At 47.8% G+C, this 16979-nt stretch overlaps 1 protein-coding gene and 1 pseudogene across 1 annotated transcript in view; both read left to right on the top strand.

Moving 5' to 3' along the window:
* Positions 1-16979, top strand: part of LOC135915692 (bone morphogenetic protein 4-like) — a 447782-nt gene that overhangs the window by 239218 nt on the left and 191585 nt on the right. The gene's annotated exons all lie outside the window — the stretch shown is intronic.
* Positions 654-770, top strand: LOC135915711 (U2 spliceosomal RNA; annotated as a pseudogene).

The following is a 16979-nucleotide window of genomic DNA, read 5'->3' as shown; positions in this document are numbered from 1 at the left end:
TTGTTATGACGATGGGGATTTATTGGCTCATCCGCGGCTAGGGCTATAGCATGGTGTTAAAACTTTGTTCTTACAGGCTATGTTAACTTGAAGTATGCCAGGAAAGCGCCACGACGTCTTTAGCCTGGATGAGCAAGAGAGAGCTGCACCATGTGGGGGTACATTGCTTACAGCTGGTGCCGTGGTCTGTGTGGATCTTTGTGGGCCTTTGTCGAGTCACCCTCTGTCGAGGCTAGTTCAAATGAAAAAGCCTAATTCTTTATTATAAAGCAAATGGGGATATTGAGCATATGGGGACGGATTACCAGTGAAACTGTTTAGGCTGCAAACATTATGAAGTCATATTTTTTTTATACGGCACCACATTGCGCCGACACAAGCGCCGCCGCGGTCACCGCACCTCCCCATGCATATGCCGCAACTGCTGCAGCCCCGCCGGCACCTCCGACGCACGTGACGTCATAACCACAGAAGCGCAGGTCACGCGCACGGGCGCCGTTGCCCTACTCTTTCCCCCTCTCATTATTCGTCAAACATAATTTACAACAAATAAAGCTCATTAAGTCCAACTTGCTACACCAAGTGCACTTTCTGACATGTGTATAGCGTTTCTCTTGCAACGCCGAATTTATGAGGTTCTATTTCGACCCGAGATATCAAACTTATTATTATTATTTTTTTGTGGAAGTTGGCGAAGTGCTTGAAGCTTGCTGCACCTCCGCCTCGGGTCGACCCGGTATTTCACTATCTCCGGAATCGGCCCACGCACTCCCGTCCACGCGCCGTGATACAGACGTAAACCGACCATGGTAACCCCCTGCCCCCCCCCCCCCCCCACCCTCCTTGAGAACGAACGCTGGGAGATGCATGCGGGAACTTGAGGTAAGTAGCTTCACTGCAATAAATAGATAAGTATCAGTTTTCGACGTAATACCATTATCCTGCAGCCCAAGTAGTTAAACACTTCCGAAGTGCATCGATTCCTTCCGAGAATAATTACTATCGTTGTGACTGTAGCGACACGTGGACCGTGCACGGTTTTCGTATCTTCGCCTCTTCGGAAAATGCTAGCACCCATTCGCTCCTTTGTGATGTCTGATCAAATGAAAGTTATTGAGGTGGGGTTGAACTATTAAGGTGGACGAGTAACCCATTCACAATTCTCATCGTTTATGTATACACACACACACACACACACACACACACACACACACACACACACACACACACACACACACACAACTCATGCCTGCCTTACTGTTCGGACACGACTTTCGTATGATACCATGAAAAATTCAGAACCATTCCACTCTGTGAAAGTGGACGACCAGCGTAACAGGTTGATAATAAATATGTTGATTGAAAATAAAATACACATACCACAATGAATTTCGTTTTTTTTCACAACTTATTGTTGTTTCATTAAATCGCATAGGCAATGCTTTTTTTATTGTTAACCTTCATTTGTTTGCTTTTTTGGATTTATTATTTGGTCACCAAGGTGGCTATCGTTTTATGATCGTTATGATATACGGCGAGTGGCTCTGTGGCGACACTGGAAAGGCTCTTGGCCAATGCGAGGTCCATACACGACCGATGACACGTCGTGGGCACACTCATGTTTCTGTAACACTGAATGCCGAACCTTTCTAAGAGAAAAGCCACGAACCACTCGTCGCCTGGCCGAGACACGTCTGTGTTGAAATCACCCACAATTACCATGGATGTGGAGTCGGTAGGGGCGATCCAATCAAAGCTGTGTACGCTTGGCGTTTCGGGCACGATCTGCGTCCGTATGAGGTGCCGCGAGTCGTCGCCACGCACATTCCCGCTTCAGTTCTCGACAATGTTCTTCGTAGGCGCGTTGTTCTTCCGCAGTCCTCACTGCACGCGGCCTACCTATTGCACGGGTGGAAGGGAACTGAGATAAGGCTACGTGGTTTACCTATACAGCCACTGACGTCTAACCGCAATTCATACTAAATAGTGTCTATTCCACTTTTAGTTTTTTTTACGCCATTTTTTTATCAGAATACATTTTGACGCTTCTGGCGATTAAACGCAGGTGGAGCATACTAGGTGATACGCTTTTTTTTATGCTTTAGCTCTTTTAGCTCTGGGGTGGGCGCCACATTATTGCCTGCGCACTCAGACAGCCATAACCTGGCGCATAACAGCTCCGCTGTAAAAATAAATAAAAGTTTAAAAAGAGCTGCTTTTTCGTAGAATGGTGGTGCCAGTCCGAATGAAAACTGCAGCTTTATTTGCCAGCACTCGAGGACAACCCATACATACGAAAGAAACACCTGTCAGCCGGACCTTGAAATTCGGGTGCGGACGATCTCCGAAGCGCCACACCAACTGCGCCTATAATGCCTCAGCGCGTCGCGCATACTAACGAGCGTGTCCCACGAAAAGTTGGCTCAGTTGGCACACGCACCACCGGCATGGCAACAGTGCAGCAGCAGGTCTGCTCCTACATTACTGAAAACAGTAGAGAAAGGTGACGCACGCCTGTAGGGAACGAATGAATGAATTAAGAGATATTACGTGCCAAAACCGCGATTTGATTATGAGGTACGCTGTAGGAGGAGAGGACTCCGGATTAATTTTGACCAGCAGGGGATCTTTTACCTGCCACCAATGCACGGGACACGGGCGTTTTTATATTTCGGCCCCATCGAAATGCGGCCGCCTTAGCGGCCACACCATGGCCTCTAAACCACCTCGGCGGGGACATCAATAGGGAGCCGCCAAGGTTAAGCCTGACACATATCGCGTTATCTGAAAGCCGACACGCATACGCTAAAGCCTCTCCATCAGCTTACGCTGACAGCGGCAGTAGTATGGAGGGGCCTTAGTGTACGTGTTGGGCAGCGCGAGGAGGTGCAGCGTATTCTCATACCTACTGGGCGTGTCGTTCATGCCGTAATTGTGTGCGGAGATATGTAGCGATGTAAACAACTTTACTGCAGTATAGCCAATGGCTCGATACATGGGCCATTTTCCGTCTTCATGCAGTTGCGCTTAAACAGGGACTAAATAGAAAAAGAAAGGTAGTTTAGAGCTGTAAAGCTTCTTTGAAAACTTTATTTTCGTTGATATCGCGGTACGACGTTCTTTAATAAAAAGGAAGTGAAGGCCCAACTTCCGCCTTTTGAATTTCGCGCCGCAATCACAGCGCCGGTACGTCAACGTGACGTCACCGTGTTCAAAATTATTTGGCATTTTTTTTCTTGTATTTGCGCCGTTGTGGCACAACAAGTATTCTGAAAACTTTTAAAGTTCTATTTCTTATGAGTATAAAGGACCATGTAGTCCATCTTTACCGAAGGAAAATTCACTAGGTCCGAGCGGATGCTGTCAAATTCCATGACGTCATGGTGTGCTATGCGGGAACTTCAAGACAGCGTCGCCACCCCCCTTTAGTTTTTTTTGCGCTTTTATTAATTTGTCAAAGCTGACATGGCAAGGGTGGTGTTTTCTTTGGTGTTGTAGAAGGATAATTGACTAATGCAGCTGACAGTGACAAGAACTTGCAGCGTGACCAAGATCAAAGCAGATATTTCGCTCCAGCCACTTGAAACTCGTCGCACGATAAGTCTTCTTTGCCTTTTCCATAGATACGTCCATGGTAATCGAGCTCATGTGTTGCCGCTTGAAGTACCAGCGCGCACGTCACGTCGCCTTAACAATAGCCATAGTTTCATGCGCATATTCGGTAATACACTGTCATTTAACGCATCAGCACTGCCACGTGTCATAACCGTATGGAACAGCCTTCCTGATAACATTGCGAGCATAAGAGATCGTGACGCTTTTCGCGAAGAATTGCTGAATTTCCTGTAGAAACATTGTATAAGGATGTTATTGACCTGCTTTCCTTCGCTGTTTTTCACACTTGTATTTTTATATTTTTGTGAGCATGAGTATATTACTGTGTTTACGCTCTCTAAAGCTTAGCCTAGACAAACATTTATTGAACTTCGCTTTACTTATCTTGTGAATGCATGTATAGATATTTATATTCTCTACTCCTGTACTGCTTTACTTATCTTGTGAAAGCCTGTATTGATGTTTATATTATTTACTCCTGTTGAAACACTTACTTTGTGTCCCCCCTTACCCAATGCCCTTAAATGGGCCTGTAAGGTATTTTTAAATAAATAAGAGTGTCCTGAGGAACTCGAGTGGGGAGAACCGAAGGCTCCCCGATCAAGTTGGTGGCTCCGCCCACGACGGGACAGGGAGCTGGTGACTCTCCGCGACGTCGCGGGCCCTCTGGACGGCCTGTAGTTGGTTTGTGAAATCCGAGCTCTTCAGCAAGGCGTCCCACTTAGACTTGTTATGAAAGTCGGAGCCCGCGTTGTACGGGCACACCAGATCATGTGGTCGAAGGAGCAGCACGCGTGACCGCATTTGGAGCACGACTGCGGTAAGTTCGGGTCTATCCAACTAAGCGCTCTTGGGGTGAGGTAGGATCTCGTCTATAAAAGCTTGAAAGTAACAGCCTGAGCCCTGTTCAGTTTCGGGCGGGGGGGAGGGAATTTCCTGCTGTTGTGTCTGTAATGTGACGTAATTTCATGAAAGGTCGTAAGATTATCTTTGAAGGGGCAATCCTGCGGGAGAGCCGGACCGTCCGTTAGCTCGGGCGCGGTTCGTGAATTCACGCGCCAGGCAGTTGGCCCGCTCGTTAGGGTTGCAACTTGTTTGGTTAGTTACATCGTTCACGTGCGCCGGGAATCACGCTATGGTATGACCTCCAGTGTCTTCTCGCGTAGTAATACGAAAGGATCTGTTGACGATGTCGGCTGCGTGTCTACAAACTAGAGTGGACGAGAAAGCCCTGACCGCCGTGCGCGAGTCGGAAAAAATGGTCGCCGGGCCTTTTGCGGCTTGAAGAGCCAAGGCTATTGCGGTTTCCTCCGCCTCGTTCGCGTGTTTAGCGTAAATTGATGCGACGCTGATAAGTGTTCCGCGCGCGTCAACGACCGTGATTGCAAACCTGTCTTCGCTGCCATATTTGGCGGCGCGACGCAGAATGCATCTGCCCTGTAAGGATCGATTCGTCGAAAGATGGTTCTAGCCCGCCCTCTTCTGCGACCTTCGTTGCGACCTTCGTTGCGACCTTCGTTGAGCCCGTACCGGTGGATGTTCCTCAGTACGGGCTCAACCTTTAAACCTTCACGGGCTAATTTAGACAGGTGGTGTCTGTCGAGCGGTGCCTGTATAGGGAGTTGACCAGCTTCATCAACAATTGTGTTTCCCTACTTAGTTTACGAAAGCCTGGAGATCTGTGCAATAAACTGTGCCTCAATTAATTCGTCTGTGGTATTGTGAATTCCGAGTCCAAGTAGTTTTACTGTGCTAGCGGATTGTGGAATACAGAGTATTCTTTTGACGCCGGACATGATGAGCGTGTCGAGTTTGTTCTTTTCAATTTTGCTCCATTTGAGGTACGGTGCCGTGTAAGTGATGTGACTGATGAAGAAAGCTTGGAAGACCCTGAGTAGGTTGTCCTCCTTGAGTCCCCCCCTTTTGCCTGCGATTCTAGTTATGAATCTTAGTATGTTTTTCGCTTGCGCACCCAGCTTGTTAAGAGCTTCTGAATTACAGCCTTTGGCGTTGAATAAAAGTCCTAAAATTTTGACGGAGTTCACCCTCGGAATGGGGTGCCCTTCTCGTGTTGTAATTTCGACTGGCAGCGTTTCCAGAGGCTCGAGATTCCTAACGCCTTGCCTCGACTGTCTCTAGAGGAGGAGTTCGGATTTGGTCGGTGACAGCTTGAGACCCGTGCATGTAATAAATTCTTCCTTTACATCTATGGCCGCCTGGATAGATTGCTCTAGATCGGCCAGAGATCCCCCCGGGAACCAGATCGGGATATTGTCTGCATAGATTGTGTGGCATATTTTTGGGAGTGCGGCCAGCCTTTCGGAGAGTTTATGCATGGCGATATTAAATAGTAGCGGGGATAGGACTGAGCCCTGAGGGGTTCCGCAGTTGCTCAGTTCGTAAGGACCGCCCGAGATCGTGCCCAGTCGAAGGAACGCTTTCCTTTCCGATAGGAACGAGAGAGTGAAATTAAAGAATTTCCGCCCTAGGTTGAAATGGGAAATTTCGTTCAAGATGTGTTCGTGAGCCACGTTATCAAAGGCCTTAGCGAGGTCGAGTGCAATGATACCTCGTACGTCCCGCGTCTCGTTATCTAATATAGATCTTTTCAGGAGGAGCATTGCGTCCTGTGTGGAGAGTCCCTTTCTAAAACCTATTAGATTATGCCTAAATAGTTGGTGGTTCTCTACGTGTTCGACGATTCGCTTGTGTACTGCATGTTCTGCCACTTTGCAAATGCACAATGTTAGAGAGATGGGACGCAGGTTATTTATGTGCGGAGGTTTCCCCGGTTTGGGGATGAGCACCACCTTGGCGGTGCGCCATTCCGACGGGACCTGCCCCGAGCTCCACACCTCGTTTATCTCTGCCGTTAGGATTTCGATGGCCTTGTCGTCCAGTTTCCGGAGGAGCTTGTTGGTGGTCCCGTCGGGCCCCGGGGCCGATCTTCCATTTAGATTGAAGAGTACGGCTCTGATTTCTGAAATCGTAATAGGTTCGTCTAATTCTGGCCTGTCTAGCCCCGTGTAAACCGCTCTCGAGCTTATGCTTTGCAAATCTCCTTCCTTGAGGGTAGGTAAGTTCGCGCCAGGTCGTTGACAATTACATCGTTTATGACGCCCGAGGTGACCTGCTTATGTATGAGCCTATCGACGGCGAGATTGAGCGCATTCCGGGACTGTTCATCGTTTAGGAGGCTTTTAAGCAGATTCCATTTACTACCTCTTCTCATGCGACCGTCCGTTTCGTTGCATGTTTCGTCCCACTGTTGCAGGGCGAGTTGCTTGGAATAGTAGTCTATTTCCTTGCTTAGTGAAGTTAGTTTTGCTCGTAGTCGGTGATTTAATTTCTGTATTTTCCACCTCTCTCCAAGAGCGTGTTTAGCCTCCAGAAGATTCGCTAACCGCGAGTCCATTTTGGGGACGTCAAGTTCTGCGCTAATTTCTTTGGTCGTGTTTTTGACGGCCTGCTTAAGATTGGTAATTAGTTCTTTGAAGGATTCGCTTGAGGGGGCCGTTTCGGCTCGAATTTTCCGGAAAAGATTCAATCAACGTATTCGTATTTGACCGGAGGTCTGGGTTTGACCTGCACCGCGATATCGAGAACGTAGTGGTCACTACCCAAGTCCTCTTGGAGATTATCCCACGTGCCCTCGATATTTCGGAAGAATGTGAGGTCTGGCGTTGTGTCTCGACTGACCGAATTACCCCTTCTAGTGGGAAACCTAGGATCTGTAACAAGCGTGAGGTTAAAATAGGCTGCACATCCGGCTAAGTTAGTGCCCTTCTTGCTGTTAAACCCGTATCCCCATTCCGTGTTCGGAGCGTTGAAGTCCCCCGCAATGAAGAGGGGCGCGTCTCTGGCTGCCTTGATTGCGGAATCGAATAGTGCATTAAAGTCTCTGTTCTTATCTGCAGGCGAACTGTAGACGTTAAGAATAAAGACATTCGCGTTGCTCGATCTACTGGGCACGAGCTCGATCAGTTGTGCTTGTAGTCCTCTACGATATTTTGGAACGGTGTGCTCCACAAAGGATACGCTTTTTTCAACTAAGGCGGTGATGCCTCTCCCCGTTTCGCCTTTGTACGCTACGGCGCGATACCCCGACAGAGTAATCTCCTTCTCCGCGAGCGTCTCCTGCAGTAAAATGACATGTGGCTTGTCTGTCACGGATCTGACGAGCTGACCTAACGGAGCCTTGCGCCTCTGGAAGCTAGCGCAGTTCCACTGCCAAATTTTAACGGTATTGTTATTTGTGATATCCATCTTGTTTACTGCGAAATTTTAGAAACCTTTGGCGCTCCCGTCGGGATTTGATCTGGTCGGGAACGGTTGAGTATGTGTTGTTTGTCTACTTTTGGGCTGAGTCCTAGGTCTTTCTAATAGCGTTACTCTGGCGACCATGGAGAACCCCAACGCCGGCCCGTAGTGGTGGAGAAGAGAGATCAACCGACCACATACAACGAAATTGCGCAGCACTTTTATCTCGGCAGGAGAGACTTTCCCCTTCCACACAAGAAGTTAAATAGAGCGCAGGCATTGACCCTCAGGTTATTGCAAACAGGATCATATCCCAACCCGGCTTTATTCCACAAAATTTATCCCGACACCTATGCCACTAGTTCTTGCAGGCACTGCAATGACATCGCTAGCCTAGACGATATGCTCTGGCGTTGCCCCTCGTTACGAGGCACAGAACAAATCAACGAGGACAAGTGGCTCTCCGCTATCAAGAGCCCCGATGCCGTGGCGCAACTATGGGTTGTCCAGAGGGCCCATGATGCGGCGGTCGGGCAAGGCCTGACTGTCCCAACGTGGGAGCGGCCCGCAGCGCGCTGAGTCGCGTACCTGCATGAGGACCTTATTAAAGTTTTGCATCCATCCATCCATCCATCGACTCTATGGCGGAGAGCATTTCCATAATCCTACTCAGGGTCTTTTCCAGTTTACCCTCGTTTTTGACGGGGGAAGCCGAGGCGGCGGACCGGCTCTCGTTTACCTCGGTTATGTCGCCCTCTTCTTCCTCCTCTGTGTCGCTAAAAGGTTCCCGGTTGAGCGCCTTGCGTTTCGACTGCCAGGCTAACGCGCCTGGTTTACTGTTACTAGCCTCATGCCAGTTTATAAGTTTTCCTTTGATGCTCTTAAAGGATTCCTCAAGCTCTGCGAGCTCGCGTCTAAGTTCCCTATTTTCCGCTTCGAGCGCTTGGATACGGGGATCGATCCTATGCTCTGGCTGTGCCTCACCTGTCGTTTCTTTGCTTGATGCGTTCGTCTTCCCAGACGGCTGTGTCACTCCCTTGACCTTGTCGGCCCACGTGGCCCGCTTGACGGACTGGGAGCGAGACCGGGATCTCGATCTGGAGGAGCGTTCTCCTTGCCTCGGTTTGGATTCTCTCCTTCTCGAGCGTGAGCGCCCTCCGGATAGGGATCGGGTACCCAGGATGGAACCGCTCCGCGCAGCTGGTGCAGCCAACGAGATGTCGCCAGTTGCGTCGGTGACGTCAGATTCTTCGTCCAGTTGTGCCCTCCTTGCGCTTTGTCTGCTTCTTCGGCGTCGGCGTCGTACGATGTATGGGATTTGATAGCGCTTTTTGCACGTTCGGTTCCCGGTGGCGTGGGGCCCGCCGCACGCCTCGCACTTGGGGGTGCATTGATGTTCTTCTTCGTCGCCCGCTTATGCTTTTCCGCAACCGCGACATTTATTTCTCTCTTCCTCGCTGCTGATGAAAACTAATGCAGCTGAACTTATTTTTCGCTTGTTGCCCCTTAAGGCCTTAATAGGAGTCGCACAGAGACCAGACTCCCTTGTACTATACTTCTGTAGTGGAACGCGCTAGTCCATATCTATCGCTGCCATTGTCGCGAACTCAGTAACTTTGCGAGCATGAGCATTACCTCGGTGCACACCTGTACTCCGCTGCGTTGCGTGTATGGTGTACTGTCTCCTGGCTCGTCTGCTGCCAAGTTCCGCCCGCGGTGACAGTCAGTGACGACTCTGACGTCACTCCCTCAGCTCTAGGTTCCTACATTTGAAGCACGTTGTTAGCCAGCACCCCATCACCTCCCGCACCTCCGACTGCTTCGTGACAGTCGCCAACACGGTCTACGCCTGAAAGGACTCGGTCAAAGGTCGGCAGCCGCCTGGCGGCCCGAGTCGGAAAACGCGGCCCCGTTGGCAATAGAACGAAAGGGGGAGAAAAGGATAAAAAAAAAGATTTAAGCGTAAAAGTGAGATGCAACGGACAGTTAAAAGATAGGTACACGTGCATGACATTGAAAAGCTGCGGTACTGTACAGCGACTAGTAAGGAACAAGCAAGCAACACAAAAGACTTCCGAACGATCGAGTTTCGCTGCAGGTGAACTAAATGCCAATGAGCACCTCCTTGATCCGCTTTATCTGCGATGAAGTGTCCCAGAGGAGTGTAGCTTAGTGTTCCTTATGCATGGAGAGGCATAAAGCTAAAAAGAGAACATAGATAATAAAAAAGAAACTGAGGAATGTAGAGGTAACAGGATCTCTCATGAAGGAGTCACATATTCACATTACTCACTGTGGGACGTAGAGCCTCAACGTCTTGGAAGATGCTGACTAAGGTGCAGTAAAATCGGATGTCCGCATGTCATAGAGGATAGCTTGCTATAAACTCTTGTGCAAAGCGCTATGGCTCGGCGCAGAAATTTCTTCACACGGTGCAAAGTTGTCCCACATATGTTGTCCCGCAATGAAGAAACTGATGCTAAGTTACTACGCCGCTAAGGTACCCCTTCACGAAGAAAGTTATGGTAATAAATAGAAGAATGGGCAGACATACTAAAATAGCAGTTTGGATAACAGCATGGTTAAAAAGAAGGGTGCTCGCGAGGTGGTAAGGACTGGGGAGTGGAGAAGACTATCCCCTCGACGACAAATTAAGCCTCGTGGCGTACACCTGAGCTAGCCTGCCCGAGGGAACTCCGCTGAATAAACGAGCGCACAGAAGTGATTTTCCTAACCAACAAGCGAGTAGCGGGCTAATTGGCCTCGGCACCCTCCTTCTTCAGTCTCTCTTGCGCAGCATGAACCGAGAAGGGAGAATTAAGCGACACAGTAGAAACCGACAGAGCGTGGAAGAAGGCCAGGACAGGCGAGAAGTTTAAAAAGAAAAGTGAACAGAAGTGAGAGAAAAGCGCCAGAAGGAGAAAGGGGTTGGGAAGGGCCGTGCACCTGAGGGCGAGGAACCGCTACGCCGGTCCCGCAGGGGCCGACCTCCTTCCGAAACTTTCAGTCTGGGGCGAACCGCGCTGGAGCCGCGCGGTATACTGCGTAGGGCGGGAACAAAAAGATGACAGAAAACGTAAAGAATCACGTGAACGACTCCGCGTGCGAAACCGTCGAGATCGATAGGCAATTTCGAAACGAGAGCGGTTGGCGAGCCCGAGGCCGCACACAAACACAGAAGCGCACGCGCCTTCGCTCCTGCTGCTTCCCTGCATGGCGTGCCCGTCGTGCAAGGAAGGCGCAGAGGTGGCTCGCCGTTGATTGAAAGCGTCTCTCGTGAGAGCTGTCGCGCTCGGGGGCCCGCGGAGGTGAGCGTTCGCCTGAGAAGTGCGGGGAATGAGAGAAGGTGGCGCTCAGGCGCCGCGTTGCGTGCGAGCGGGGCGAGCGTGTCGCTGCAAAAGTTTGCTGCCGTCGCTTGCTGCCGTGCTCGCGCGCTGGCGCGGCGCTGGCGGCGCGCACGTCACGCCATTTCCGCGTCAAGGCGCCTTCGTAGTTCTTCTGTCGCGTCGCGTGTCTTTTTTCTCGACTATTCTTCTCTCTTTGTCTACCTCTTGCGCACTCGGCCCGCTCAAATTCACAGAGGACCTCGTTCCGGCTATACGTAAGCCCGTGTGGGGTGTCTCGATACCCGCGCCGCCGAACTGATAGACACGGTATCGAGGCGCCGCCTTTAATTGGCACTTCGACCACCTTACTCTTCAGTCGTGTGTGACTACGCGGGGAGCGCTGTGCGAAGGGGAGGATGGTTGAAGTGCCTGTAACAAGAATAGCGTTTTATGTCCGTTTTGAGCTATATAGGAGAGGGAATAGATCTATCGTGAACCGTGGTAAAAGAATAATTGTATTTAATATTGCATGATACGGCTTTGAGGCGACTAAATCGTCATCTTGCACCTGGACTTGCGAAGGCAACGTTGTTCAGGTACTCACTGCCAGTCAAAATCTTTGGCTCTTATTCTCCCTACTAAAGAAAATAAAAACAAAAACGAATACGCAAGTGATACGCAGGAGCGTTTTTTCTTGAGAACTGCTAAACCATTTTAAATATACTTTCCACATTTAAATGCAAACTCGGTAAACGTGAGCGGCAGTCGTCAACAGATTTTTTATAGTTAGTCTTTCAGGTGGGTGTTAAGGAATTGAGAAAAATCGAAAACCTAGGATAACTTTAGTCCTGTAGCTTCTAACTCTGTAACTCCGCAACAAAAATAGATATCAAATATGTATGCGAACAGCCTGTTCTGGTGCTTCTAAAGTGGTATTAAAGTATTTTTCGCGTGGTTTTGAGAATACCAATATTTCTCTATTATATTAATGTCTTTACAGCACTCACAAAAATGAAAGAAATGTTTCACGTCAACTAAGGATTGATTAAGGAACTTGCTGCTTTTTAGAGGTCGTATCGGTGCTTTTATCTTTTTTTCTTGCAGACCATTGAGTTCAACTCGGCACTAAGTAACAATCACTACCATTCAGACTAACCGGCACACACTGACATTCGTCCACGTGTCCACTCATAGTCGCCGACAGTCACTTGCAATCCCGCATGTGGAATGAGTGGTTAAGTGCGCTCGTGGGTGAGTGTGCCGACCTAAGGCGTTGCCTGAGGTTCTAACTAGAGCGAGGCTACGCGTTAAATGACCCCTAATCAGAATTAGGGCATTACAATGCAGCAAGCGCGGTGTCTAGATATCGCAATGAGGATCGCGCCTGCAAATATTACACCAGTGTAGGATCCGAACGCTGCACGAAATTCAACCAAAAGCACCCGCACCCTCCCTCTGTGAGGAGGAACTGTCTTCGTCAGCAGAGGTGACGTCACAGGCCCTACACTTCCGCATCAGAAACTCTGTAACCTACAAATAAGCACCAGCAGAACGAACAACTCGGGGCTTCAAAATACGCTCTGTAGCCCTGCAAAGTATAACATATATTGTATGTGTACACTAAATGTTCAAAAAACCAATGCCTCAATGTCCCATTTGCCTTCAAGTTTGTTATCAAGTTCAAGTTTACTGAAGTTTATTATGAGCATATGTACAACAGGAATCTGCTGATACATCCGCAGTCAAGGTGGCTGTTCAGGGTGTGCTGGTTGCGTAAACGTAAGAAAAAGAAAGAAAGAAGATGAATGTCAATACCAGTGCTATTGCTTCTTGCCTCTTACCTACATTTGCTTCCACGGCCTCTTGGATTGCAGAGTCTGCAAGAGGGAGCTGCTGCGGCTAGGCGTGGGCATTGTCTAGGCAGAAAGAAAATGCCATTCAATTGGGGAATGATGGAAATAAATGGAGTTGTTATGTCTGCTTCTTGCACTATTCTTGCCTAAAGGTTTTCAAACATAGTGTCCAGAACACACCAGCCCTTTGACGGCTTTTGCTTTTTACCTGCAGCTGTTGCTGTGAGATCCTTAGCATGGCTGCGTGCAGCATTGTAACACTTGGTGGAGGCATTGGAAGTGGTATTAAAAAATATGAAGAATCATCATTGCCTGCATGAATGCTTTCAATTTCTAAGTGCAGTGGTAACTATCACTATTAGTGCAAGGCCCCCCAAATCTATACGGCAAGTGCCATAGCTCGAAACTGAATTTTTCCTTTAGTGTGTCGCAAGGTGCCTGATGTGTCCACATTAGATGTGATCCGTTTCTTTTTATTTATCCCAGTGTGGAGAGAGCATAATTAAATTGTTTTTTTTATTCTTGCGTGGATTGTTTTTTCGTTGGTTTCTGAATTTATCAAGCAGCAGTCTCATGTTACTAAAGTGACTCGTGTAATGACAATCATCAGCTTTTGTTTTGCAGAAAAATAACGCATTTCCTGACCCATTGTTTGCTATCCCATCACTCGCATAATTTTGCAGAGTGTTCTACCTATATTGACTTGCTTGACCTCCACTGAAGTCTTGCATTTTCAAATACCATTCTTTCCTTAAAATCCTTCGACACTTCTCATAATTTCTGTACTTTGGGCTTCTGATACTATGCATTCACGGTTTTTGCTTGCTATTTCTGACTAGCAAATGCCTTCTTTAATTTTGAGCTTAAATTTTACCTTTAGAACACACAGAAGGGCTTGCCATTGCATATCTGCATAACAGGGAAACATGTTTCATTAAACATTTGCAAAATCCAATAGAAGATTGATGAATGCAGCTTGCAGTATGATTTGACTGAATGAGCCACAAAAGTAACTCATCTCACCTGGTAAATTAAGGTACATATTAGTGTGATCTACGACATATGTTACACTAACGTTGTGGGTTCTCTTGCTTATACAGCAAAATAATCTGTGCGCGAGAAAAAAATTATTTTTGCATACTCCTTTTACACGCCGATTTAAGGAAAATGAGCTGGAGCTGTCCACACGATCTACTTATTTTACCTGCGAGTATACTCAACAAAAATGTGTCCCAGCAGCTTAGTGGTATATGAGATTATGTCAGTATTGCATATGTGCGTGTTGTTTAATATAATTGTATTTTGAAAATGCTCGTAGGGATCTGATGTGCATATCTGCAGTTTCTGGATGCAAGTAAAAATAGACTCAGCATCAAGTGCAACTGAACGGTCCGACGGATCCACAGTCGATCATGCAAATTGATTCGGTGCGCACATTTGTGACCAGAAAAGATATGCTACATGAAATGGCATGCAAGGAAGTATTGAAAATATTGCACAGTTAATAGAACGCCTACACTATTAATATGCAGTTCATGCACTCCATTTCGTCCGTATTAGGCACTCGCCTCTTGATTGCTTCCTGACACAGAAATACTCGGCATCAGGCTGTTTTTCTGCTGTGGTATTTGTAGAAGCATGATTGTTTAAAGTGCAACAATTAAACAGGTTCTATGTCTTGCTTGTGGATTCGCGAGCACAATTCCGGTACGCTGGTCCGCCAGTCCAGCAATTGTCTACTGAAGGTAAACCTGCAAATAAAAACACCCCTCCGCATGTAAACCTAAACTTTAGGTTTACATGCGGAAATTACTACGCATCCAAAAAACAGAGATTCGAAACTGAAATTCGCGTCATCCTTTATTGCATGAATTCGTACATCGTGATATATATAAGTCACGTACTTAGCAAGCGCTTTCTGTAAACTCAATATTAACGCACCACCTTCATAAAGCCATCAGGTGTGCGTTTTTAGATGACAAAGCATAAGGTGACCTGTACTAGTTTTCAGCTCTTTGAATAGTAACTGCGCTGGCCACATTGACCAGTAGCAACAGGGCGGCGCCCTAGCGGTTCCCACTTTTTCAGGCAAGCTTTTCCTCTATAGTTGGCTATATTAAGTCCATACGCGTGGAGGCTCAACGCACGCGTCAGAGCTTTGTAGTGAGCGCTTACAGCCGGCTCACTGCCGTTTCGTAACATCCTGCCCTGCGAATCATGGCGTGCGGCATGGCATGCGTATACGGCATTGGGCTACTGGCCAGGTAGCAGAACGCGTTCGGAACACGCAAAACAGTCATTACACCGCAGGGCCTGCCCCGTATGTGAGCACAGCTTATTTTTCAAAGCCACTTTTGGCGAAAACGGTCTATTTCGTTGGTAAGGGTTTACAAATCGCTCTCAGGGAGAGTGTGCAGGTAGAGTTAGCTGAGAGGAATAACAAAAGCATTAATTGTGAATGTACCGTTAACCTATGCAATATCCTTCACCGCGAAAAATTACGTATAAAGAACCAAGATGGGTTTTGTTCAGCCTAATGTGCACGCTATGCGAATGTTGTTCACGCGACGCAGTCGACAACCTACGCGCTCCTTTGGCTAGATGAATATTACGTAAAACGACTTATAAAAAGCTGGGAGAAATTATCAAGGTACTTTTTGCTAAACTATTATGCAGGTTGGAGCGGCTCTTCTTATGGTGAATAATTACCGAACAAGGGAAGACTGTTTCGTTTTTTTTATACAAAACTGGGCCCATATCATAAAACTGTTTAAGGTTATAGTAAAATTGGTAAGAACAAAAACCGTCCAAAAGTAACACCGAATACATTGTTAACGAAGGCCGTCGGCCGTTCAAAAAATGTTCTTACGAACAAGAGAGAGAGAAAGGGAGAGAGGAAAGGCAGCGAGGTTAACCAGAGGCGAGTTTCCGGTTTCTCTTATGAAAAATTCACATAAGTTTTTTTCTTAGGAACAGAAAATCGATGTAAATTAGGCCCCTCATCCTAAAACACCCGGGCCTTTGCAGTGCTCGGACATTATTCTGTTTCACGCAGTTTGTGTCAGAAACGGCACAGGCGTAACTGAACAAACCATCGATGGCCGTACTATTTGAAAGCTCTGCAGCATAGCGACAAACTCGTAACAGAGGGAACACGCTCTCGCACCGAATTTACAAAGTTATTCGTTAGCTAGATATTTTTCACTTCGCTGTTGCCCCTGCTAACGTTGAATTCACTATCACAATTAGCCGGTATACCTGTTCCTTAACGCATGCCTTAATGTGCAACCTGCTTGTGATTTATGCCTGTTGTGTTTAAGTGATAGCGAGATTGTACATCTCCTTTCTGCACTTGCGCGTGAATTAACATTAGCTCAATGGCATTAATCCGATTTCACAAGTTCACGCCTTCATACCCTGGACCCTAATTTACAGCTCCGTATTCCGCCCGACCTTCCACGACGTAACTGCACCCATGTAGTCCGTCTATAGCTTGGAGTCGCATTTTCAAATGCGTACTCATTTCTTATCGGAATGGCCAACAGGGCACTTTGTGACTTCTGTGGGTGCAATGAAACAATCGCGTACCTTCTTTGTGAGTGCCTTCTACCCGCAAAGAGCATTCCCCTCAGCCACCCTAGACAAACTGGAAAAGCGCCCAATGACAGAAAACAACCTCCTTGGAAACTGGCCTACGCGAACATCAGCGCGATCCCCTGTGAAGGCGCTGCTGGGATACTTAAAAGACACGGGACTTTGTGACAAATTGCGACTGCACACTGTGTGACATAGGATTGCACGGTGACAGTGCGTAACACCAGGAGCGCCTTCGCAGACTGCGTGGCAGTGCCCACAGAAACAGTTCTCTACCGTGTGTATATGTGTGTGTACGTGTATGGTTTTTTAAAATTCCTTTTCTCTCTCT

The sequence above is a fragment of the Dermacentor albipictus genome, unplaced genomic scaffold, assembly GCF_038994185.2.
Source record: "Dermacentor albipictus isolate Rhodes 1998 colony unplaced genomic scaffold, USDA_Dalb.pri_finalv2 scaffold_13, whole genome shotgun sequence".
Lineage (NCBI taxonomy): Eukaryota > Metazoa > Arthropoda > Arachnida > Ixodida > Ixodidae > Dermacentor > Dermacentor albipictus.
Note: the sequence above shows the minus strand (reverse complement) of the source record. Positions and strands in the feature narration are given on the sequence as shown.